At 41.1% G+C, this 27,569-nt stretch overlaps 1 protein-coding gene across 1 annotated transcript in view; it reads right to left on the reverse strand.

The window, feature by feature from the left end:
* nalf1b (NALCN channel auxiliary factor 1b) overlaps nucleotides 1-27,569 on the reverse strand; it is a 108,526-nt gene that overhangs the window by 21,520 nt on the left and 59,437 nt on the right. The gene's annotated exons all lie outside the window — the stretch shown is intronic.

The following is a 27,569-nucleotide window of genomic DNA, read 5'->3' on the forward strand; positions in this document are numbered from 1 at the left end:
AGGGTTATATGATCTCAGGGTCATGTGTTCCCAGGATCCTACGTTCTTGGGGTCGATATGTTCCCAAAGTTCTATGTTGTCAGGGTTCTCTGTTCCCATGGTCCTATGCTCTCAGGGTCCTGTGTACTCAGGGACTTATGTTCCCAGGATCCCTTGTTTTCAGGGTCATATGTTCCCAAGGTACTATGTTCTCAGTGCCCTGTGTTCCCAAAGTTCTGTGTTCCCAGGGTTATGATCTCAGGGTCCTTTGTTCCGAGGATCCTACTGTAAGTTCTTGGGGTCACATGTTCCGAAAGTCCTATGTTCTCAGGGTTATATGATCCCAGGGTCCTATGTTCACAGGATCCTACTGTAAGTTCTTTGGGTCGTATGTTCCGAAAGTCCTATGTTCTCAGGGTCCTATGTTCCCTGGGTTCTATGTTTCCAAGGTCCTACGTTCTCAGTGTCCTATGTTCCTTGGGCCCTGTATTCCCAGGGTTCTCAGGGCCCTATGTTCCCAATGTAATATGTTCCCAGGGGTCTATATTCTCAAGGTCCTATGTTTTCATGGTCCTTTGTCACCAGAGACATATGCTCTCAGGGTCCCATGTTCACAGGGTTCTATGTTTCCAAGGTCCTAAGGTCCCAGGGTCCTGTATTCTCAGGGTCCTATGTTTTGGGGTCATATGTCCCCAAGGTCCTTTGTTCCCATGGACCTATGTTCCAAGGGGTCTATATTCCCAAGGGCCTATGTTCCCAGAGTCCTATGCTCTAAGGGTCCAATATTACTAGGGTCTTTTGTCCTCTGGATCCTATGTTCTCAGGGTCCTGTGTTCTCAGGGTCCTATGTCCTCTAGTCTTTAGGTTAGAGGACTAGAATCAATTGCACTTGCACAGATCTTAGTCTAGATAATAGTTACTTTTATGTATGAAGAACAATTTCCAAACAGATTTCACCTCTAAAATCAATATAACAAGAGTTAATCAACCCATTAATTAAGCAATTAAACGAGAGGGGAAAAACAAAGGATAAAAAAAGAGACAGGCAAAACTTGACCAGAACACAAAAGCAGGGATAATGTGTTTTACAGAACACTGAACTGGGAGCACAGGACCCTGGGAACATAGATACACTCCCATTTGGACTCCAGAACAGTAAAATGTGTCTCTTATTTCATTTTTATGATATCATAATTACAATACATTTATGCACCGTAACACCGTAAGAAAGTTTGTATATTCAAATATGTTTGACAGCATCCAGTGAGTGGTTTCAGATTTACACATTGCTAGCATCTGCTATCAGACAGCTACAGTTTTCCTTCTTCATATAAGCTCATTTATTCTAATAAATATGTTTTAATATCTTAAATTAGCATCAAAACAACTTCCAAATTTGTCCTCAGACTTGGTTGGAGGTCATGAAAAACGATAAATTAAATGCAGACTCGTTTAAATAGCTAGCAAATTAAATGATGAATTGAGTATAATGTTATCATATTAAATGTTGAACCAAATTAAATGCAATTAAATTAAATACTGAAATGTTGCAACCAATTACCCAAATTACATGATTTCACGGCGATCAAATGAAATTGTAAACAAATCATTTTATGAATATATTTGATCAGCCTGACATTCATTTTTCAACTAGAAATTTAAGCAGGTTGATGCAGTGCAATTTTACTCACCACTGACTTTTTTTTAAACTCGTCGCTGCACTTAATTTAATATTGCTTTCAACACCACCTCATCTGAGTTGATATCAGTTTAACTGTGTGTCATTCAAGCTGACATCTTATCACCCATCAACGTCATGTGTCCAGGCACTTGATAATGAACACATCTTGCCATTCCCAGTCCCAGTGGAATTGCGCACATGTATATTTTAATGTGTACTTGTGTGGGGTGTAACACATTGTGATGGTCTCTAACATGACCTGTTAAAATCGTCTTTGCTTCTAGTTGCATTACAAATCACGTAGACGAACGCATTTGGGATGGCAGGGCAGAAATTTGACTGAAATATGAAGTTGAGTTAAATAATATGACCTTAAACGCACCCTCTAATTAAAGGTGATAGCGATAGCAAAAATCTAATTAACTGCAGATGCACCATATCATTTGATAGCTATCGATTCCACCCCTCAAATCAGATTATAGGATACTATGGTGCACAGTGTATATAGTGTACCTATTGGTGGTGTATGACAATGCAGAGTCTGTTTTGACGATTTTACGCTGCTAATTTGAAGTCAGTGCAGGACAGAAGCAGACAGAAGCATGGTTTCATGAATTAGGATGAACAGTCATTTAGTTTTGTATTCTTGATACACGTGCCCTGCCAGACTATTAATACACACATGAAATGCTTTGTAAGTTTCGTCAACTGGTGTTGCTTTCAACATAGAGCCTACCCAGGGATGTGTGTGACAGCTGAGGTGAAACACTTCCTGATCAAAGTGCTGAACCTGCCATCACACAGCTTGTGTCTGTGAGACTACTCATCTAACCAGGATCTCACTATATTCTGATGTTGTAGATCGTGAAACATGAATGCCAGCTCCTAAACCACAACATTACTAACAGCAAAAGTCTGTGTTTATTTTGGGGTGTTTTTGGAACAGCTCAGGTCAAACAAAACATGCTTTGTCAGCAACGCTTCTGAGGAGATTAATTTCTAATAGCATTATCCCATAAAGAAGGAGCAAACTCAAGGGCTATGCTCCATGTTATGTTTAAATGTGTTTATGTATGCACACGCTCACACGGATACACAGTATACACATGCATGCACACACACTACATGAAACATGTCACTGCAGTGCAGTCAAGCTCTTTGTTCCCCAGATGTTGCAGTTTGAATCATCATATAACCTGGAGCTTTTGCACCGATCAAAATAAGCTCTCCATTCCCACAGAGGGAGATGCAATGGTTCCTATGGGAATTATTCCCAGTGATTCTGGGTCTCCATAGAGCCAGAGAGGTCAGGAGTGTCTGTATTGACCTCAATGAATCACTAACCCAAGTCACAACCCCCTAAATCCCTCAACATGTCTTCTCCTGTCACTTTTCCCTCTTATTCCCATTTCAACTGGTTTCTCTAGTTGCAGTGTGGCATCTGCTAAAAGATCACTGATCTCTTCTCTTTCACACATTCCTCCTCACCCAAAGCACGCATCTATTGACTCACACATTTGTACACAGAGACAACATTTTCGACTCTTTCTAGCAACAGCACTACAGAACGCAGGTAGCTTTTCTTCTCTATCATTTTTACCCAACTCCCTCTATCATAGCGTTCCATCTTTTCATTTGTCTCTGATGTTGTCTTTTTTATCTCACATATGGACGGGAAAGTGGGCCAGGATTGGCCAATGTCTGAAATGCAGGACAAAATTAGAAAGGAATGGTAGAATCCGATGGGGTCACAACGTCTGGGCCGAGCCTGAGACACGGCAGCTTTGCTGCCCCCAATTAGACTAAAAACTACAGGCAGAAAGTCTGAGTCTGATATATTCAACCAGGCCACATTCCGCCCCTGTGCTTCTATCTGTCAGAGAAAGAAAGGAAGTGGGAGAGCAAGAGAGAAATGGGGAGATGCAAACATTAGAAGAGGAGGAAGGAGAGACTGAAGATAAATTGGTCAGCCCTCCCCCCACCTCTCTCCCTCCCTCTGCCTCTCTCTCTCGGGACTGCTGTGTGCGAGACTGCAGATAGATTCTGATGTTCTCATTTATGTCTTAATGATTGGGTTAGTATGCAGCTTGTGCTCTGCAATGCTGCGCTTAGACAGAAAGCAAGATCACAGAGGCACACAAGCATACATGGGCGCTCACACACACACACACACACACACACACACATACACTGCGAGATAAAAGGATTAACAGAGAGATCTGATGCATGCAGTGCCACATATGTAGATGTATGTTTTAGTGGAGCCAGAGATGACGTTGTATTTTGCAAAGCTCATTGGTCGCAGCAGTAAGTCATATATTAGTTGGAATTCTGCAGTGCATTATTCTAAAATACACCACAAGTGAAGGAAAGTACATGATGCACAGACAGCCTCAGAGCGCTCTCGTATGCAAAGGGAGGATTGAGGTGAGAGGGAGGGAGGCAGTCACAGAGAGAGATGGTACTTGTAATGACATGTCATATCATCATGGGTGGTTAATGCTTGAAATTCCAGGATGAGTGTCCTTTTAGTAAACAGCCGTATCATTTGAATATTTCATTGAGGACAATTACTAGCTTGTTTACTTATTAATCTGATTGCTGCTGCCAGAATAAGCTGCAGCTCTGTATCATGGATAGAATGAGAGTTTGTGCAAGCAGAGGAGAGCAGAACAGAGCAGCCCCCACACTGCTGGTAGGCCTACTGCAGGGAGAGGCATCACATTTACACTGAATTATAATGATAGCTTGGAGAATATTATCAGGATCCAGTTAAGCATTCAAGGCCTTCGAAGATATGCACACAAATGCATGCTCAGTGTGTATCCATGACCACCGTAAACTTATCAACCCAGGTGGACAACAGTACTGCTCCAATAGGAAAACAAGAAAAGCACAAACAGCTATGAATGAAAAGCTAACATTTCAGAATAACACAAAGTAACAGACTGTTTACTAAAGCCTTCCTCTTCAAATTACCCAATCATAGCTGAGCAACTGTAACTAGGCACAGTAGGCCTGTCAAGCTTTGGATTTCTAAAGGTGCTGAAGCAGTGTGCATGGTGCTCTTTTTTTTACCTCTCCAAAAACAAACATGTAACAGCGAAATTAGCATAAGGAAAGGATTAAACACTGTATTTACCAACTCTACTGCAAACCTCCATTGTTAGCATGACTAGTTGACAAGGTCATCTACCTCCATTAGTAACTTAGCATCACTTCCAAGGCTAAGAGTTAGCATGTCATTAGCTAACTATATTATCGTGTGGTCACAGTGACAGTGGAAAAAGCCCTGACCAGATGCTACTAAACAAATTAGTCTTTAGAATAACATTAGCCCTGCTCTGTGTTGGATTTGGGGAAGTTTACTCATGTTTCCTTAATAGTGTAGCTAACCAGGCTAACAAGCTGCTTCTTTATCACCATGTCTTATATATGATTTATCACGTAGTGAAAATACTTTCACGTGCGGCCATTAAGCTTTAGCCTTTTTGCATCATCATTACACAGAGATTAGCCATCAAATGCATATTAAGACCCTTTTTCTTTGGGCTTACTCGCATATGAATCAGCTAGAAACATACAAAAATCAAGTTGAGAGTTTTCAACCAACCAAATGTTATTTAGCTATAACTAAACTCTGCCAACACATTCTCACTCCGACCTCATCACATAGCGACGTTTGGTCCACGTCCAGGTACGATGTGAAAGATACCCTGGGTGCGTTGGATGTTGATGCACTGGGACACCGTGTCAAGTTCTGCCTGTTACATGCATTGTCTTCTTTCAAAATACGCCTCCGTTCTCACAGGAAATTTACAGTTTACATACAGTCTCTTTCAAAATAAAGTCGATTGGTAAAAAACATTTGCATTTTTTTGCCTTCAACTAACGCACATGAGTTTAGGAAAAAAGAATGGGGTTTGGCTTTATAATCTTACGGGACAAGAACACCGCTCTCCTGGGTGAAAGTCGATGTTTGCTGGACCCATCCACCACCCGACACCCGCCCTGCTTGAACTTTCATCGCCTTAACTTTCGATCATGCTCCTCTGACACCACAGAGTGCCAATAATCTATAACAGCAACTGGCCACGTATCATACCAACACTGAAGGATGGCGTCTGATGCCGCAATTCATTGCGAAAGCAACAGATTTCGAAGACTTCAGATTGAGCCTGGGTTGAAATAGTCATCTCTGAACTTGAAACCCTCCATTTGTCAAATTTCTTTCCTAAATCAAAGACCCATGGTTAACAAAAAAGAGTACAAATTTAGAGTGAACTGACCACCACTATCATTATAAAACGCATACTGGCAGAGGCAGAGTAAAAAAGTGAACAGCCACAGCAACACTAACTTAAAGGGCAACTATGCCCATTTTCAAAATTCATCCATGTTATTTCTATGGTCTAAGACAGTCCAAAATTATAAGTAAACATAAACTACTCTCCCAAATCCAAAAACTAGAGAGCTAAAACTCAAATTTGTGATGTCATAAAGTATAATGTCAGTTGTATATGGATACATTTTCTCTACTGAGAAGACTATAACAAAATAAAGCTCATTTGGTTATAAAAAAAGGCAGCAAACATTCTGTGTGTACACAGAATCAATTTCCCATCCATTGTCTATGGAGCAGCTCCAGACTTTATACTTGATGACATCACAAGTTTAAGACTTACCTCTCCGGTTTCTGTCTTTGATGAAACTGTCCTACACCATGGCAATAATAAAGGGGGATTTTTTATTTAGGTGGTATTACCCTTTTTTGGTCAAACACAACACATGCCTTTTCCCAAAACAGTAACTTTGAAGATAAGTCAGGATAAAACAAAATATTAAGTGTTGATTAGCAGCAAGCAGGAAAGCAGGAAATTATAAAACAAAAACATCTGAATGATGCTTAGGGATTTTTTTGCTTATCTGCTGGAAAATATTCTGAAGTGAACTTCTCAGGTGAGTGTGGACCATACGTTCAGACCGAGCAATGACAGGTCCATTAATCTGGGCTATATATCCCATTACAAGAGGCTGTGTAGGAACATGGCTGCGTCCCATTACCTGCTGGCTCATTACAACTCAAGGGCCTACTCATACCACCTCGCCTATCATTTCATATCATCGATCTACACCATGGTGTCATGTGTATCAGAACACGTATTTTACACTCACATTCAGAGAAAATGGGCGAGGGTGGCAGAGGAAGGTGCACCGTGGTGTTCCAAAGCTTCCTTCGTCACATCCAATATTTATCTGAGACAGGAACATGGCTGTAATTCCATTGAGCTGTGATAACAAAATGGACCATCTAATAGCGTCATTGGCTGGGAGAGAGCGAGCCTGGGGGCCCTGCTCACCACTGCTTAGGGGAGTTGATATATGAGAGGATGAGAGGAGAGCATAAGGGAGGAGAGGAGCTTAGGGGCAGCAGCAGTTTCCCATAATAGTAACACGGCAATACCTGCAATACCCATGAGCACTATGTTGTGTGTACAGCACAGGTGCACAGAGTTTTACATAAATGGGGTGAGTGGAGCATGTGTGTACCGGTGTGTGTGTGTGTCTATGTGTGTTTGTATGTGTGTGCGCATGTGTGCATTTCCCTGGGTCAGGCTCTTCATAATCCAGAGATTTTCCACTCTGCTGCCTCCATTGTGAGGAGGAGAGAACACAGGAACTCTTGGTGCACTCTGCTCCACTTCCAAACACAAGCTCCATGTAACAAAGGCTAATACTACACTTCAGCCTCATCAAGTATATGTGTCCTCTTCAGCACTAATCACTGTCACCCACTCATGGAGGGCTTGCTTAATGAGGAACATTCAACTGTCTGCGGTGATGAAAGTGCAACATTCTTTTCTGTGCGCAGCAATAATAGATAACCCATATCTGGCTTCAATAATTGATAGCCTATATCTCTCCACTGTTCAAGGTCTGGTCAGGTGGACATTGCACGAGCTTGGGGCCCTTTCACATATATCTTCCAAGAATAGGGGTTAGCACTTGGCTGTCTGCAGGATCACACATCAGGTCACGTGACAATTTTCATTCCAAAATTGGGTGCAGCATTTTGTATTTGTATTTGTTAACAAATCCTGTGAGAAGACAAAAACCAACAGTGCATAAGTCCGTCTCTCCATGTTTTCTGACTCACTGCGTCTGTGGCTTTCAGCCCCAAGCCAATTCATCACTATTGAGGACATAAATCTTTAAATACAGGTCGAGATACCGTATATACTTTCATTTTATTGTATAGGGCATATATAACAAGGCTGGGGCAGCATGGTGGTGCAGTGGTTAGCATTGTGGCCTCAAAGAAAGAGGGTTCCTGGTTCGACCCAGGGGTGGAGGAGCTGCTCTGTGTGGAGTTTGCATGTTCTCCCCGTGTCAGCGTGGGTTTTCTCCGGGTACTCTGGCTTCCTCCCACAGTCCAAAGACATGCAGGCAAATTGGTGACTCTAAATTGTGTGAATGATTGTCTGTCTCTACGTGTCAGACCCCGACTCTCGCCCAGTATCAGCTGGGATAGGCTACAGCCCCATCACGACCCCTAACAAGATAAGCAATCATGGAAAATGAACAACCTGTAGTGCTCGGCACATGTTACTCAAACAGAAGTAAATAGTGCATTTGTTGGGGACTATTTTTAGTAGCAGGACAGTGTACATGCGCTCATGTTTTTGGTAACAAAGGAAGCTTTCACAGTGCAACAGTGTGGCTCTTTGGTGTGCGTTAAATAGGTTTTTCAACAACGATGGTGCTCTGTGGTGCAAAGGAATACCAGGCTTTAGCTGCAGGCAATACTGCCTTCAATTTACCATTAACAGTATGTGCCTGCCTTCTTTTCTTCCATGCTCAAAAATATTCATGTTGACTTACAACCTAATTGCTAGAATACATGTCATGGTATATTTTTGCAAACCGTGGATATGTTACATTTGTATGTTTCATAGGTAGCTGATATGTTAAAACTTTTCGTTTCTTTATGTTTCACTTTTCAGTTTTATTATTTAACACTTATTTAACACTGTTGTTACCGTGTGATTAGGTTTAGGTACAAAAACCACTTGGTTAAGGTGAGGAAAACATCATGTTTGGCTTAAAATACCTGGTCGATCACTAGAAAAGCATCTGGAAATGTCCTGACCTGTCCTTAAAAAATAGTCTAACATATAGCTGTCTTGCTTAGATGGCAATATCCACCATCCCTTCCTGTCCTGATGAGAAAGTCATTTCATATGCGTGCAATCTGAGCTACATCATAAGTGCGCAACATAACATATTCACAGAAATGTACAATGCCAGCATTTTATTAGTGACTTGGCTGTAAAATGTTCAGCCACACTGACCTGCCGGTGGGTCAATCACTGCAAGCATTTGTGTGGACAAAATTTGTTCAAATGAATAAACTTTATTTTAAACTCAAGCCAAGAACCCATAGTTTCCAAAGAAACAGGACACACTAAGCTGCATTTGAAATAATGTGTATAAAATTATCCCAAAGACATCTTGTAAAATCCCCAAATCCATGTGAGTAAAACACTGATGAATGAATGTGACCTTTAAGAAATAACTGAGATTTGATTTGATTATTCATGTAAAGGCTGTAAAGGTTTGCTTAGTCATTAAGCCCTGTAATGTTCTCTTTAGAAATTAAGTACTGAGTTTAGCCGGGATGCTATGCTACCTGTGGGGCTATGATTATGTGCTGCTGCAAATAATCCCAGTGAGATGAACCATCTGTTGGTGATAGACTGTACATTTGGCAACCAATTAATCTCTTTTATTCCAGTGATCTCCCAGTATTGCACTCACCCACATTTGTTTTTCTTTTTCTTTTTTTAACTGACCTTGACTACTACTCCTTCTTTTCCCAATTTCAGAGCTTTTTTTTTAACCGCTTTCCTTCTCTTTCATGTTCTCTCATGTGTTATTGCTCATTCAGTCCCTCTAATTTGCCACTGCTTACAGTCCTACAAATAAAGTGTGTAAGTATGATAGATCCTGTGTGAAAGAGTAGTATCTGAGTGTGGAGACACAGTTTGCTGAGCCATGACAATATTTTTTATGGAACTGAAAATTTGGAGCATATTTCTGTAGACTCACAATCTTCAATGACTCTGTTCTTTTCCATTATGTAAATCAGTCTGTAAGAGTTACTCCTGGGAATTTATGAAAGCAGGGCAGGCTTTTATAAAGAGCGGACATATGCTTTGTCCTCCACTGGCTGCAGAGGCCGGACTTGTGGCTAACAGAGTTACCGTGACATTATGAATGGACAGTAATCAACAGCTTTGGAAAATGTAAGAAACCTGCGCTTGCTGTAGCTGGCACAACGAGTGTGCTGACCTTCTTCAGGTCACTCTCTGGCAGCTGTAATGATCCCACCAGGTCCTGCCCTTGGAGATCTTTACTGACAACAACTAATCATGGTTAATATACTCAGGCCTCTAAACATCCCTGTGCACACATACAGTACACAGCCCGCTTTCCTCGCCACTCCTGGTGTCTCTGCACTCTCCTAGAAGCTCACATTCACAACATTTGCATTTAAATTGAAAACAGAGTAAGTAATTCTTTAATTCCCTGAGAATCCATGGTCCCAGATGACCCCACTCCACAGTGTCCTCCCACACACATCTACAAGAACAGAACAATCTTTTCCTGGATACCACTGTGTGCTTGACACCTCCTCTTCCTCCCCCGCATACTATGCACAAAAGGGTGTGCATACACATGCGTGCATGCACATGCATGAATAAACAGGCTGAGCACACTCGTACACACGGCAAGCAATGTAAGCGTCAGAAGAGGATGTACGAGGATCTGTGTTGTCATGGGGGGTGCACAATGACTCCTGCACTGCTGTGAGCTCTTTGCTTTCTTAGTGATGAGTGTGTTATGTGGGCAGCGGCTGTGGTCTGAGGACACTCTTTGTCTGCTGCGTTCCATCAAGCAGGCAAATGATGCTTAGGAAGGCACAATTAACTCATGCAAAATGTAGTAAGTCCCTTTGTACCATACTGACATAATGTTGAATGGATTCAATCACAGTGTTGACATTGCCAGGCTCCTGCTTTTAACAGTCTGTTGAAACACATAAACCCGTGTCACAACTGCTTAGACTCATCCGAACTGTTTCATAAGCAATTTGCTCTTTTCAAGGCTTGATACCTGTTTACAGATTGTAAAGCCCTCTAAGGGTTACATAAAAAAGCTGATCCAAAGGGCCACTGGAAGCAATACTTTTTTGAATGTGTCATTTTGAATATGGTGCACTGCAGACAGGAGATTTGAAGCATCAGCAGTGCTTTCACCTGCGTTTCAACCCTGTGGGATGCATGAATGAAATGAAGTTAAATGGTCTGGGCTGTTACCTTTCCCTCATATCTGGTGACTAGTTTGAAGTACAGATAACTACAGTGTATACTGTTATTATATTACATATTTCAGTCAGCTGACTCACATGGAATGGACTGTATGTGAACACTGTCTATCGGCAGACAGCCTGTCTCAAGGTGGCCCACCCTTAATTGTGTGTAACATTAAGTCTTAATAAAATGTTAACAGATGAGTTGTATATAAATTCACCCCATGTGCAGTTGAGACCAACTGCGACTAAAACCTTTTTTGCACCTGGCTGTAAACATGTTTATTTCTGCCAGGCATTTTAACATGGAGGTCTGAGGAGATTGACTGGCTTCTGGTGCCAACCTCTAGTGGCCGTTCAAAGAACTGCAGCTTTTCGCACTTTGGTGTTTGCTTCATTTTTTTTAGCCCTGGATGTTGCTTGGTACAGCATTAGGGCTCTGACCTTGTTGCGCTTCACAAGGAAACCTTAAGCTCAGCACACCAGGAAATGGACAGCAACTATGCTATCTTCAGGGTAAAGGTGGACTCAGAGCCTACAGGTGGATGCTGGAGTGATTTTCAAATGCTGTAGGCAGTAGGTATGCAGCAGAAGAGGAAGCAGAGCACTGATGGGTTAAGTACACTGCCATGATACAAAGAGTGCATTCGATATACTGTATGTTGCAGAGCAGGTGGTTCTCATGCACTGTTCATACGTATACCTACGAAAATTAATAATAACACCACACCTCATACAACCCACTTCATTATGAGCCAGTAATTTGTGTATACTCTATGTAATCGGGAAGGCTGCAATTACATGACCAGTGTGCTAACAGGAGTAGTATAAAGGGAGAAAGTCCATGTAAGAAGGCAGGCTGGGGTGGTGGATGGGCCAAACAATGCAGGACCTTCCCCAAGGACACCGGTGTTTGGAACTGTGTGAAACAAAATTAACTTTAAATTGTTTTAAGGTTTGTCGTCACCATGTTTCTTTTCCTAAATCTAACCTACGCATCTTTACTTCACTCGTAAGGCGTTCATTTTGTTAGATATCATACGAACCGTTGTAGAGTTCAGCGGTTGAATTGAGTTGGGCTGCCTGAACTTGCTAGCAGTCTTTGCTACATTTTGTTCACAATATTGTAATTCAGCTTTTGCATAATCAATAAATCAATCAAACTGTCTTTATAGAGCACCATCGATAAAAAAAAAAGATGTTAAAAATGGTAGTCCTGTGAGTCCTTCTTGAAGCTGCCCAGGTTTGATTCTGACCTATAGCTACTCTGAGATGAGTAGAGAAGTAGTAGTAGAGAGTAGAGAAGATTGTTTTAGCAACTTGGATTATAATGGCTGAAAGCAGCATTGCCAAATGTATTGTTCTGCTTTGTGGCACAGTTAAAAGCTCAAACCCCAGGGATCTGAGAGGCCTGCCTGGTTCTTAAAAAGCATTTCTGACAGGCAGCCAGGTATAGCCTTAGCCTTAACTAATAAAATAACTTAAAAATCAATATTAAACAGGTAACAAGTAAAGACTTTAAAATAGCTGTAATGTGCGCTCTCCTTTGAGTCTTAGCACTCATGCAGCAGAATCTTGAATTCATTTCAGCTGATTTATTGTTAGAGGAGCGTAACAATAGTCAAACCTGCTAGTTATAAAAGCGTACATCAGTGTGTGTGTGTGGCTCAGAGAGAGAAATAGCCTCACTTTGAAGATGTTCTTCAAATGATAAAATGCCATTTTTGTGACACCCAGTACCTTGAACCTTGAAATTGAAATCAGAATCAAAAATCACTGCTAGATTTCTTGCTTCTTTGCTCCTGCTGAGACCTTTTGTATTTAGTTTGGAGTCCAGTTTCTGTCTGAGGCTTTGGACCATGTACTTCTTTTTATCCTTGTTGAGCGGGAAAAAATTCTGTGACATCCAGGCCGTTATATCTATAATACCTGCTAAATCACTGGTCACTGAATTAATTTTCTCTCATCTGAATTTGTGACTCGAAGTCAAGGTCTGCTCTGGTTTGTTCGTAGATTTAGAAAAAAATTTAGTGGAAAAAAATGTGTGGACTTGTGACTGAAATGTCTGAGCTCCAGGTGATAATCATGCAGGACTGTGATACATAGTATGTGGTGCTGAGTCACGCCAACAGCAACCACGCCATGCTTTCATATGACACATGACATATGATACTGCACTGGCCCACCAAAAACATTTAGGGTGTGTGAAAACACGTGCGTCTGCTGCCTCAGGTGCACCATGGCCTTAAATGTTCCACAGTGTACAAGTGGTTACATAACACAGAAATGCCAGGATGTGTATCGCCTGCCTTCTCGCTGGTCTCTGCCAGTGTCAGCTTTGTGGCATCACAGCGGATTGTGTCATCTGTATGTGACTACTGCCCCCCCCTCCCCCCCCAACACCTCCACCGCTGTCTCTCTGCCTGGCAGCTCTACAGGCCTGCTGAACAGCATGCTGGAGCATAAACACCAGCAGGCCTCACTTCTCCTCTCATTTACCTCCCATCCTTTCTCACAATGGAAAGATATGCGTGTAACTTAACACCTTGGAGATATCAAAACAGGAACAAATCATTAAAGGTATCTGCAGACTCTCTCAATCTATGTTCAGCTTTACCCGACTGACATGCACAGCATAGATAAGTCGATTTTTAAATAACAAGCAGGGTGTGAAATCCCTCTATCAGTTTAAGAAATAACACACAGGCACTGGTGTGGAGTTATTTTCCTCTTTACTGGAGCTTATTCTGGGACTTCCTCTGTACAAGATGCAGCGATGACAAATGTGTATGATAATAGAGCAAACAAGCACGTCTCTTGGGGATTCGTTCCACTTATCCACATTATTGGGTTTGATATTATGACTTTGGTCTGCCAGCTTACAGCCATGTCTTAATGTCTCCATCATCTAAATAAAGTCCCCTGACTCCGCGCTCAGCTAAATGTCATCAGCATGCGAACGCAGTAGCCACAAACCTCCCATAAGTGGCTTCTGCCTCTAAGCCTTGAAGAAAAAGGTTCCTACCTTAATATGCTAAGTAAAGATGAGCGCCCCAGTGCTCTCCTGGCCTGTATCAATTATTAATAAAAGTGCTAAGAGGTCCGCTCTCTGGGGTTCTGATCAATGCTGAATCGCTTAATGTAGTTTAGTAGGCCTGTGTGTGTATGTGTGTGTGTGTATGAGCACGTGTGTGTGTGCATGTTTACATGACTACATACAGAAGCCATTATATGTGGTTTAGATTTATTTACTTCTTGTATGAACATGATAGATGAAGGCTTGACCTTTAGGGTTATATAGCTTAAAAAATAATATTGCAATATTTTTAGGCTATATCGCAACATTTTAAAATCTCCTCTAAACTACTGTAGACTACTAAAATACAAAACTAATCAAGAAACTACAGTTACACTCAATTCAAATTATGTCGCTACTGTCATAAGAAAGTTAAATATGGTGCTGTTAAAATGAAATTAAATAAAATACTCTGAATAAAGTTCAGAGTATTTTAAAATATTGTTAATACATTTTAAAAATTGAAACGTAACCACTGGTGCTCTTATTTTGAAGCATCAGGCCAGCAGTGTTGGTGTTTTTGCTCTAAACTTGAAGCCTCCAGGAAACTATCAGATGTTAGCAATTAGCAAAAAGTTGAACTGTTAACGCAGCACCTTTAAACGTGAGGATTTATTCACTGTGAGCTGGAAAAGTGGTGGTCTGGAGCAAAACCACACACATATCGCCTGCTCACTCTATCAGCCAGGCGAGAGTGGTTTGGATGGGCGAAGGAGTCTGAGATGAGATGACAATTTATACTTGACATTCATGATAAAGTCATTTTACACATCCCACATGGAACACACTGTGATACATCAAGTATAATCAATATATCACCGACCCCTAGCTTGACCTATGATTAAGAGGGTGACATGCAATGTGAAATATTAACACCTAAATATTAACACATTGTAGAATGTGATTACTGACACATTAATGTTATACAACGCAGACAATATACAGCCTCCAAATTTTGTGTTTTTGGGGAATCCTCAATATTTTGGGGGGGGGGGGATTCAGGGGTTGTAGTAATATTCCACTTCCAAAAAAAAAGAAGAAAAAACACACAGTGAGTATTTAACAGACTTATATTAGTATTGTAGACTAAGTTTGGGCCGGCGTACCAATGTTCAAACCAGTTTGATATTAGGAGCCAGATCGGATCAGTATACCAAATTTACCAGGTGTGGCACTTGACTCAGCAGCCACGCCTGAGTGGAACAAATTCGCACGTGTCCTAATAGCATACAAGTGTCAGACTATTGCGTCACATTGAATGTTATCAGAGCTCTCTGTCCACACTGAATACATTAACTATGCACTTCTGTTACTTCATGTAAAATATCAGCTGTGCACTTCAGATAAGACTGAATACATAACAACTTAAAAGATGGATGATTAACTGACTTGCTATCTTCCTACCAGAGTTGGGTATACAACAATACAAAGTAACGCGTTAGAGTACTTTGATTACTTTTTGCAGTAACGAGTAACCTAACGCGTTAGTTTGCTGTTTGAGTAATCAAATACTTAAGTACATTTTCAAACAAGACATCAGTTACTTCCGTTACTTTTAGAATGCTGGTCCTTCAGCTCCGAAACAGCAACGGCTGTCGTTTGGTTCTAATAACGGAGATAACATTAAACCTATCAGTCTGAAAGAAGCCACGGAGCTTGTGGCTCGCTACGTGGTCGGAGAAATGCTGCCGTTGTCTATGGTGGAGTCTAAATAGGTGGAGTGGACTCGCTGATAGAGATATTTCAGACTCAGGACTTGCATTATGCCTGGTACACGCTACACACTGGTACTCACCAATTATCCCCGGTCGTCTTTTACGGCGTGTGTGATGTCATCGGGTTATTCTTGTCCTATTTTTATTACTTTGACTATTATTTGAGTCACTGCCAGAACTGTGTCTGTTCATGTGCCAGCCGACATGTTGTTGTAGTCACCTAAAAGCGTCAGCAGATGGCAGGAGCTACATTCGAAGCGCCACATGTAAACTATCAAGTTACTCTATCTTCCACAGGAAGTTCTGACAAATGTTTCAGAATAAAAGTCTATTTAGAAAATGGAGGGATTCTCTCAGCCGAGGTTATAAGGGGCTTTTAATTTGAAACAAGTGTTGAGGAGCAGATAAAAAGTAAATATATAAACACACAGCTTATAAGCTTATAGTTAGGGCTGGCTCAGGCTTGCCCTGTACCAGCCCCTAGTTAGGCTGACTTAGGCCTAGTCTGCCGGAGGACCCCCCTATAATACACCGGGCACCTTCTCTCCTTCTCTCTCTCTCTCTCGTATTCTATTACTGCATCTTGCTAACTCGGCCATTCTGGATGTCACTAACTCGGCTTCTTCTCCGGAGCCTTTGTGCTCCACTGTCTCTCAGATTAACTCATATCGCAGTGGTGCCTGGACAGCGTGACGTGTGTGGTTGTGCTGCTGCTGTGGTCCTGCCAGATGCCTCCTGCTTCTACTGTTATTATACACATTGTCACACATGTATACTGCCAGATATTAATACATACTTTCAACATATTGTACCACAGTAGCCAGAACTATAACTATAATATTATTACTTTCAATAATGTTGTTGTAAGCTACTGTTATTACCTGCATCTCTCTCTCTGTCTCTCTCTCTGTCTCTCTCTCTCTCTATCTCTCTCTCTGTCTCTCTCTCTGTCTCTCTCTCTCTCTATCTCTCTCTCTGTCTCTCTCTCTGTCTCATTGTGTCATGCGGATTACTGTTAATTTATTATGCTGATCTGTCCTGTACGACATCTATTGCACGTCTGTCCGTCCTGGAAGAGGGATCCCTCCTCACTTGCTCTTCCTGAGGTTTCTACTGTTTTTTTTCCATTAAAGGGTTTTTTTTGGGGAGTTTTTCTTTATCCGCTGCGAGGGTCATAAGGACAGAGGGATGTCGTATGCTGTAAAGCCCTGTGAGGCAAATTGTAATTTGTGATATTGGGCTTTATAAATAAAATTGATTGATTGATTGATTGACAGAGGGATTAATAAATAACGGACCGTCTATAATGTAGTTTGTTTCAAATGAAGCTGGGAGCCTCTGCAGTTGTGGTGAGTAAAAGCCCTGCCGCTATTTGTTAATGTTATTACTTTATGTCCGACCGTGAGGATGTACCATTGTTTGCTAGCTTGATGCTAATGACAGTAACGTTAACTCAGCGGGTTGACAAAGTGCCTCTGCTGTTTCACACCATCATTTCCCCCTTTTACTCTGTGTGGTAACATCCCTAGAGGAAATATTAAAAACGTTGGGGTGTTGTTGTCACACAGTTGTCTACGGCAGCAGATCGTTCTGTGTTTCTACTGGTCAAAGTGACGGCTGTGATGGGAGAATTGGATCTCAGTGAAGGGCAAGTGGTCCGTAACTTTAATTTTGGAGACAAAAAAATGTAGGCTTAGCGCCCTGTGGTCCATTGCCCAATAGGAAATGTAGAATACTCAAAAATACTTTAAAAGTGCTTGAGTTACTTCTCTCAGGGAGTAACGCAGTAAAGTATCTCCTTACTTTATTAGAAAGTAACGCAGTAATGTACTTTGATTACTTTTAAAGTAACCCTTACCCAACACTGGTCGCTTCACAGCAAGAGGATCCTGGGGTTGGGGTTTCAAACTCTGTGATGGGGTAGGCCTTCTATGCAGATTTTGCATGTTCTCCCTGTGTCAGTGTGGGTTTTCTCCAGGTACTCCAGCTTCCTCCCACAGTCCAAAGACATGCAGGTTAACTGGTGACTCTAAATTGGCCATAGGTGTGAATGAGAGCATCTGTCTCTATGTGTCAGCCCTGTGCTAGTCTGGCGACCTGTCCAGGGTGTACCCTGCCTCTCACCCAGTGTCAGCTGGGATAGGCTCCAGACTTAGACCATTTAATTTTGACTACTTTTTGGGTGTTGTCAGAGGTGAAGCAGGATAAGCCAGCTATCATGTGTCTTCCCTTCTAAATGTCTCCATGTCTCCCATCAAGAGCTCCATCCTAACTTTTTCTTTAGGGACAAAGTCAAAGCTCAACTTGTTTTCTCAAACAGCTGGCCCTCTCTTTTGGCTTTCCTTGGATATAAGTGCTTGAAATAAACGTGGGGACAAAATCCAGTTTGAAAATTTGACACTTGATTAAATTTGAAGTAAAACGTCCTTGACTGAGGGTGTTTTAACATCAGGATCACACTTCAAATAGTAGCTGTAGTTGCTCAATTCTCACTTCACTTCTCACTGTACCAGCCTTATCAAGTATGTAGCAAGCACAGAGCAAAGGAGGGACGTCCCGAGGTGCCATTGAGTTAAAACAACTCAAAAGAAAAGACTGCATGTCTCCTCACCGATGGTTGAGATGCCAACTTTTGACAGAGAGGTGTGATGTGGAAGAGAAGAGGATAAGGATGCAGCATGGTCGAAATAAATAAACCCATGAGTGTTTTTAGCTGACAAAGAGACCAGATGCCTCAAACACATCTCTCCGCCAAACAACCAAGCACAGGTGAAGTCTGCCCATTCATTTCCTCAGTGCGAGCTGCTGCTGGAGCTGTTTAGAAATGTTAGCTACAGTAGCAGGTTATCACTCCCTTGGCACACATAAACAAACCAACATCACAAGCCAGTGTGATGCGAGTAAACTGCATTGCTTCCAGCTCCTGAAGGTGTGCAAATGTGTGTGTGTGTGTGTGTGTGTGTGCATGTGCGTGTACACAAACAAGGTCTGTTTATATGACAAAGTGTGTGTAATGCTCATGACTCTTACTTCCTATTTCAGTCTTTCCACTTCAATTTTTTAACGTTATATATTTAATTTTTTCTGTTTTGTTTCTCCTTATTAGCCATATTTATTATTATCATGTGTGTTGTTTCCTGCAGACAAAAGACATAATTAAGGAATTGTTTTAAATGATTATGGCCTGTGCTGTAAGGATATATTATATAAGGGATATATTTATTTAGTCTACCTGTGTGTCTTTCCTTACAGCACCTGCAGCACGGAGATAAACAAGCAGCAGCTGAGCCACAACCCCTTGTCTTAGATGAAGATAAGCAAACACAAAGAGACCATAGATCCCAGACCATTATTAAATTATTAAGCTTGTTTTTATGTCACTTTCTATCTGGGTCCCACTTTCATTATTGGACACAGCTAGAGAAGGACTTGAGTATGACTGCAGTATTGTGAGAGCTCTTGAGATCTAAATTAGCACTATATACATGCTTTTTCTTATGGAGCTAAAAAAAATCCTTGTTTTTCTGTGTTATGGCAACGCATTTGGTGATAAGGAATCATTGCATTTACTTCCTATCACTCTAAACAGTTACCGCAGCACTGTACCCGGGCAACAGCAGCTCCACATCCTTAGGCAAACAACAATAGGTTGTACTACTGAGATGACTACAAATTACATAATTGTAACCAAAGTATGTTTTTCACTTGCCAAACAAGACTGTGCTCTCAGAAAGAGTGACAATTCAGGGAACATTTCTGTATGGTGTTCAAGAGGACATGGACAAGTTACACATTTTGACGTTTAATTTGGAGGACTTGTTGGGTCGACGACAGTTTATCCTCCAAAACAAATGCCAGTTGTTTCTCAAAAATTACTTCTACATGTGACAAGTGTAAATAAGGTGAGGGTACCTCAGGTCAGCTTGTCTGGTCTTGCCCCAAACTCAGGAATTTCTGGGCGGACATTTTTCAATTGTATAGTAACATATACAGCAAACAGTTAGTCCCTGATTCTCTCACTGTGATACCAAAAAGGGTTATTTTGTGAGAATGGAAATCTGCTTCCCCTCTTTGCTTTACAAAATGGCTAAGTGACATGGTTTCTTGTCGACAGCTTGAAGAAATTTGGTATATTTTTTTTTGTTTTTGTCATTGTCTTTTTTTCTGTCCTGTATTTCTTATGTCCATGTTTATGTATTGTTAAAGTGTTAAAAACTCAGAAATAAAATCTATATAGAAAAAAAAATACTTCAAACCCATTCAAAACTCTAAAAATAATGGTGTTTGACGTTAGAGGGTGCAGATGAACTACCTGTATATAACCATGTTTCAGGCCTTCTAATTCCCACCACTGATTCTGTTGGGCTTGGGTATGAAATGCTAAACCAAGGTTACTGACTGTATGTTGTGTACATACAGTATATAGAATACAGTCTTACAGGGCAATTTAAACATTTTTCAGCCAAAAAATTTTCTTAATCACAAAAAAAAGTTTCAGCTTGATGCAGGAAGCCACCTGTTCCATTATTATTTTTCATAAGGTGACACCATAAAGAAACACAATCCTGTTAAGCTACAACAGATTGTACACACCATACAGAGGGCTGAATCTCCACTGTAAAAAAAGAAAATATCACAAACAGCACCTTACATCACAAGTGTAAGGAAAGTGTAAGCCGAACCTCTGAGGGCATCCTTGTTTTATGACACATCCATACAAGAACAAGAGGAATATATCAATGGAACCTCAGGGCGCCCCTACTCTGCTGCAGTGTTGGTCCACCACTTTGGTATGGAATGAAATATCTCAGCAGCTTTGGGACCAGGGGTCGCGTTAACCGGATATTCTCGGTCACTGACCCTTTTTTTACAACAATGACCGGAAAATCTGAAGGCTGTCGGTCATTTTGACCAGTTGCAATTACCACCCCTGCCCACTTGGCGGCGGAGTGCACAGTCAGTGGTTTAAGTGGCTGCCGTTTTCACACTGCAGAGAAAAAGTCATTCATCTGCTTCATGTAGCGTTGTTGCCTGGACACACCAGATGCGTTAGTGCCGCAGAAGTCCTGAGAGTATATTCGTAGGCGCTTGACTGTCCACACAGGCAGCGCATTTCTCCTGCGCTCTCTGCGCCGGTTAAACATCGACTCCACTCGTCTGTTCCCGTCAGTACACGTTTTTCACATCAACAGGTCATTTTAAACATGGGTAAGGCCGTATTTTAATCGTTTTTTATAATGTAATAAGTTAATGACAGTTTGTCATTGCATATCCATGTATTGAGCGTGTTGGATTAACACTGAATGAATAGGGTATATTGTTCTGACCATTTTATTCATGTAGTTATGTCTGTAGGCTCGGTGACACAAAATAAAAATTGTAATGAAGTGATTAGGGTATTGAAAAATGTGTTCAGTTATGCACTGTTGTGTTATTTTAAATTATAAACATGGTATTGCCTCCTCATGTTCATCGTGCATGCTGTTGTTATTTTATTTTGAAAATTGGCCGAATTCTCTCGTCTTTTCTGTGTCCGACTTCCTGTTTGGTACGATCCGCTCTATCCAGCTTGACAGAAGCGCTCGCGGCTCGCGTGAAAAATAGACCAGATGCCGAACTGAAGCGCTGCGGTGTATGGATGTCTGTTCATCTTTTCGTTCATGTCCTTATTAATGCACACTTTATAACTTGCTTGTTGGATTTATTAAAAACGAACGAATGAAAACTAAATGTCTTTGAATATCTTTATTATCATTTAAAAGCGAAAATTTAAATGACTGGTAAAAATAGATTATGACCGGATTTTTATGACCCTGTCGGTCAAAATGACCGGCGACGAAAAAGTCGAGCGCAACGTCTGCATTTGATTGCTCAGGATCAGTTGTGATAAATTTTGTGTTGCCAAGATGTTTCATGAAGCACCATCATTAGGTCAAAACTCATGACCATTCACGTACATTAGATGCCCGTACTGACCAGCTACAAAAAATACTGCAGTATGTTTTGTTTTTGTTTTATTGATAATGACTATAAAATGGTCGAGGCATTGGAAAACAGACTGAGTCGTTGCAAAGCAAATGCAGCGACATATTAGAGCAGTACCTGCACCAGGGGAAGTACCCACACAAGAAGGTTGAAAATCACAAAGGGGTTGTAGACTCTGTTTTTGGCTTAACATGCCATGAATTATAAGACCCAACCAAGAAGTGGACATCAGTGTCTGTGTCATCATTTTCTGAGGTCTCCATTTTCACCCATCCACACTAAAACGCAACCACGGAGTTTTAAAACTAAAATGGATCATCAGTGTTTCAAATTGTCTGTTTAAGGGGTTCCAAAATGCAGAAGAGTGTGAATGCTAGATGTCAACTTAGCAATAGTTACGCATTTTTAAACAAAAAGTAGTGTAACGTGAGGGTTCGATGTGTTGTGTTTGGGTCACTCTTGTTGAGAGTACACAGCGGGATGGAGACAGATATTCTCTTAGGCACTTTACTGTTCTCACACTTCAGCAGCTTCACAACAACATTTCGTAACTACTCTTCTTTGTTATGGGTCACATGTCTCTTAACTAACCAATGAGAAGCTAGAAGGACTTAGACTGAGGTCAACGTGTGTGAGAATTACTGAGGCAGATCAAGAAAATTATTGTTACTGTTTTTAACAATGCTGCTGTGAATATTTTAATATTTAAGTATGTAAATAATAATTGTGAACATAAATGTGTAAATAGTTAAATGTACAAACACTGTAAATGTATTTTTTAGCATGCTAATATGCTAAACCTGGATAGTGAACAAGGCAGACATATCTTCATAACATCAGCATGTTAGCATTGCCATTGTGAGCATATTAGCATGACTGTCATCTCTCAATCCTAATCGGTCGGGACTCAAAAGTACTGACACCAATCGCCACCTTCAGCCTTTTGAAGGAGAGGCTGACATCATGATTAAGCGACGTATTGACAGATCTGTAAACCGGTCACATAAATAGGGTCATTCACAACATCGGAGGTATCTTTTAAATATTGTCTGCGTACAGTAATTGCTGTTTGTGTGCGTGTGTGTGTTTGCATGTGTGCCTGTTTTGATGCATGTGTTGTCTTGCTGTTCTCCAAAGCTGAGTGTGAGTGAGGATAATAAGTCTGATGCTCTGTAGAGTGAGAGAGAGAGAGAGACACACACACACACACACACACACACACACACACACATACACACACAGAGATGGGGGGGTTTAGCTCTCACAGAATGCACAATGGAGCAAGCAATGAGACAGGAATGTCAATATACCCTATGAGCGTTGCCTGGAATACCTAAACGTGGTGGCAAGTAGAGACACAGTAGGACAGTCTCAGCCTTGAGGTAGTGTGTGTGTGTGTGTGTGTGTGTGTGCCTGTATTGCAGTAGCGTACTCTCTATGTGTATGTCAACAGCTACCAGCACCGTCGGCTCTTCCCAGACACACAAGACAGAGTGACATCCAAGACTCTCCCAGCACCTTGCAAGGTCAACTCACAATTTCCCATGTCATCAGAAACGTAATAGATTCAAACTGCAAGACAGATGTAGGACAAATAACCAGTAAATACAATCACAGTTTATACTGACAAACACACACACACACATCAAAACACGCATGTGCAGCACTTGTGTAATGACTGAGTGAGAGAGACAGATGGTGACTCATACCCCACTTTAGATTGCCAGCACTACATTTCCCATGAGGCCACTCGTAACGCCTGCTGTCAGAGGCAATGTTCTTCCTGTTTTTCTGTGATTGGAGTGCAGCCTCATGGGAACAGGTCAGATGTCAGAGCAAGAGAGGGTGACCAGAAGCAACGCGTCACATAGGAAGATTACAAATAGCATCAATTAGTTATGTTCAATGGAGGCCAGAAGTTATTTTCAAATTAAGTGGACTAATTTATTTTCTTGCCTGCCTCCTGCTGTACTTTCATTTTTTACATTTCCCAGAATGACTTTCAGTAACCTCTAAAGAGAAGGGGTAAACTTGTTCCACTTTGCTGTGTGGGACTAAGTGAAATTAGCTTGGTAGCAAACAATTGCTACTGTCTGAACATATATTTTCTGTATAGCACCAACATCTAGAACAGATGATTGGTTTTATTTGCTCACAAGGTTTCATAATTAAGATTTGCCTCATCTTATACAGGGGTTTATGTATCAGTGAGCCGGTCCAGACCGAGTGAAGGTTGCTGCCCTTATTCAGAACACAGTATGTCTTGTTGATGTGTCCTCTGAGGCAGCTGTCAGCAGAAAGATTAGTATCACTTCCTCCTTTCTGATGGGCTTGTCCCTATTGAACCTTACAGATTACATTATTGAGTCTCTACAGAAGTTGTCACTAGTTTCAGGGTATAACTAAGGATTATTTCCATTATGAACTAATCAGTTGATTACTTTTCCAATTAGATTGTAAAATGTCAGCAAATACTAAAACATACCCAAGGTGACTTATTTAAATTGTTCTTTCTGTTAACACTCCCAAACTCCACAGTATTTCATAAACAAGCTTATAAAACGAAAAGAAAAGCATCAAATCCTCATATTTAAGAAGCCAGAACCAGCAAATGCCATTAGTGAACCTAAATGATTAACAAGTTATTAAAATAGTTGCTGTTCAATCCTCAAAATGCTACAATAATTAACACCCAAAACTGACACTGACTTTTGATAAATCATATTCAATTTAGTGTGTCTGTTAAACTGGGAAAAAAAGAAAAGAAGCACTTGTACTGCAGCTCTCTGAACACACTTTAAGCTGTTTATTTTGGAGGTTTCACTTCCAATTTTTTAAGGCATTTAGCTCTTGGACCTTGAGTTCCTGAGTTTGTCCCCTGGGTTTAAAAGCACCTATCATAAGTCACTTTGAACAAAAGCCTCTGCCAAATTACTGAATGTAAATTACTGCTCCACTGCTCGCTCTCTGACTGCACACAAACACCCAAACCACCAGTGGCGGCTGGGCAACATGTTCAACATCAGCAATGCATTCACCAACAGGAGGATATTAATCAGTGTCTGCAAATCACCGGATGATCTTGTTGACTAAAAACATGAACCAGTCGCTACCTTAAAGACAAAATATCACCCTGATTGCTCGGCAACACATTCTCTCGTGACATCAGCCTATTTTGAAGGCTTGAGTTTGGCATTTCAGCCTTCACAATCTTGGTGACCATATTTGTGCAAGAGGCCGTCACTGTGGAGGAGCGAGGGGTGGATCTGACTGAGAAGCTGAGGGCACTATCAGCAGACAGCCTGTCACTCAGTGCAGCCTGTCCTCAATTATGCGTAACTATATGCTGTTAATAAAACGTAAACAGGTGCAGTTGTCATGTAGGGTGGAATTATCAAGTTTGTTATGTTTATTTCTGCTGTAAAGTTGGGCATTTTAACATGGGTGTCTATGGGGACTGACTGGCTTCTGGAGCCAGCCTCAAGTGGCCATTTGATGAACTGCAGTTTTTGGTACTTCCATGTTGGCTTCATCTTTCAGCCCCAGAGGTTGCCACAAGTTGTTTTGGATGCTAAGGGACGGTGTGTCAACTTCTGCTCATCACATGCATTGTGCCTTTTCAAAATAAATTTGTTTTCATGGGAAATGTACAGTTTCTGCTCATTAAATGTGTACAGTTTTCAAAATAAACTTAGAATGTAGGCTTTTAGGTTTATATAGGCAACAAAATTATGTGGTTGGGTTTAGAAAAATACATTGTTATGTGACATATGTTATGTGACATATGTCACTAGCATATTATTTAAATAATCCAACTGACTGTTGGTTTCACATGAGACACAAACAGCGGGCTCCCGGGTGAAAGTGTGGAGTTTGTTCGACACATCCACCACCACTCCCACCTACACTAAACTGACTTTCTTGCTCTTTATACTACAGCAATTGGTCAGAGCATCAAAGAATGCCACCCCCAGTGCATCTTATCCGCAACTACACTATAAAAATGGTTAGAAATCACATTGTGATGTTTTTGTCCTTTATTTTTGTCTGTGCCCTGTTCTGTCCGGTCCCCACATTTTTTGACTCATTTCGAAAGTGTTCTCTCACCTCAAATTCCTACTTTTTTTGTTATGCCAGTACGCTGTGTGTTATCAGTAAAACGCGAGTCCAAAACTATTGTGCGATCTATATTTTGCCTGATGATGTGGAAAAACTTTAACTCGTCAGTCCTCTTTTTGATGAATAATAAAATAAACTCAGTGAGCCGCAGTTGTTCTTACTTGAATAAACTGTATAACTGTAACTCAGATCTGATATCAGAGAAGCCTTCTGCACCGTACATGTGCATGTACAGAGACATACTAAAATCTTAGTATCTTGGTACAGAGCAGTAATTTCCGCCTGATACAGTGTCTGTCCTGCATCATTCAGAATCTCCTATCATTACATCACCAGACATGAGTCAGACAAAGGATGTGTGTTCCATCAACAAGGTCGACATCTTATTTCCCAGACAGGCAGGAGCCTCTCAATATGAAACATGCTAAGTGCTAAGGGCACTAATGTTTTTCACATCAATTACATGTCAACGCACAAATTAAGCATTTTTATGAGACACACAATCAAACATTTTTATGATCGAAAATTCCTTCACAGCAGTTACACATGAGAGTGGTCAAAGTGAGAGCTTGGCCAGTGGCTGTTTGTTCAGCAGTGTTGCAATGTTAAGGGGAATTATTCCTCTTAAATCATTTTGCTTCTCACATGTTTTCTGATGGAGTCATACTAGCATGTTGGCTATGGCGGAGCTTAAGGCAGGATGAAAGGTCTTTCTAGCCACCTTGTAATGCCCTGAGGCTATCGCTTGGAGCTCTTTTACATTTCCCTTGAAGGGAGAGTAGGATTGATGCACCAGGAGCATAAGGAAAGTGTGTGTGTGTATGTGAATGAGTGTGTATATGTGTCAAATATGTCTGCAGGGACAGACAGATCCTCACCCTCAGAACTAAAAGCTGACAGCTGCTGGTCAGATACAGTGTGCGCTGAAGAAGACATCCGTCTACATCCATAAAGGAAAGTGAGTCAGCTGAAGTCAAGACAGTATTTCCACGATAACACGGACAAAGGCAGAGCTACACAACTACAACTCACCCACATTAACATGTGTAAGCCCTTGACACTTAAAGAACAGCCCAAAATATGTATGTACATTAAATTTATTGATGTTTTAAAGTTTGTTCATGCTGCCAAACTTGCATCATAAATTCATATTTGGCCTGTTTCCAGGCGATTAAGCCGAAATGTCCAAGGGGGAGAGCAAACAGGAAGCAGTCGTACATCACCCGGCATGAATAGAGCGGTTACCATGACAACCAGCAGACCTAGTTCCACCAACAGCACTTGTTAGGAAGTGTGAGTGGTGAAAAGTATAACCATGTTTTACCATGGTTACACTCGTCTGTAAAGTGCTAAATTTATGATCTATCAGGGTGTATTATAATATTCACTGACACTAAATATAGACATGGATATAGCACAAAGGAAATTTTCAGTTCCATTGTAATGCTCCATGAACTTTGCAATCCACAGCACATAATACAATGAACTACATTAAACCTCTGTAAAGCTCGAGGCTGTAACATTGTTTATTGTTGAATTCTGTTTTTAAAAAAATTGACACCAAAGCCAAGACATTTTCAACATTCAGTAATATAAAAATTAGTTTAGATTAACCCATGACATAGGAGAGATGGTTTTGGA

Source organism: Epinephelus lanceolatus, chromosome 14 (assembly GCF_041903045.1).
Source record: "Epinephelus lanceolatus isolate andai-2023 chromosome 14, ASM4190304v1, whole genome shotgun sequence".
Lineage (NCBI taxonomy): Eukaryota > Metazoa > Chordata > Actinopteri > Perciformes > Serranidae > Epinephelus > Epinephelus lanceolatus.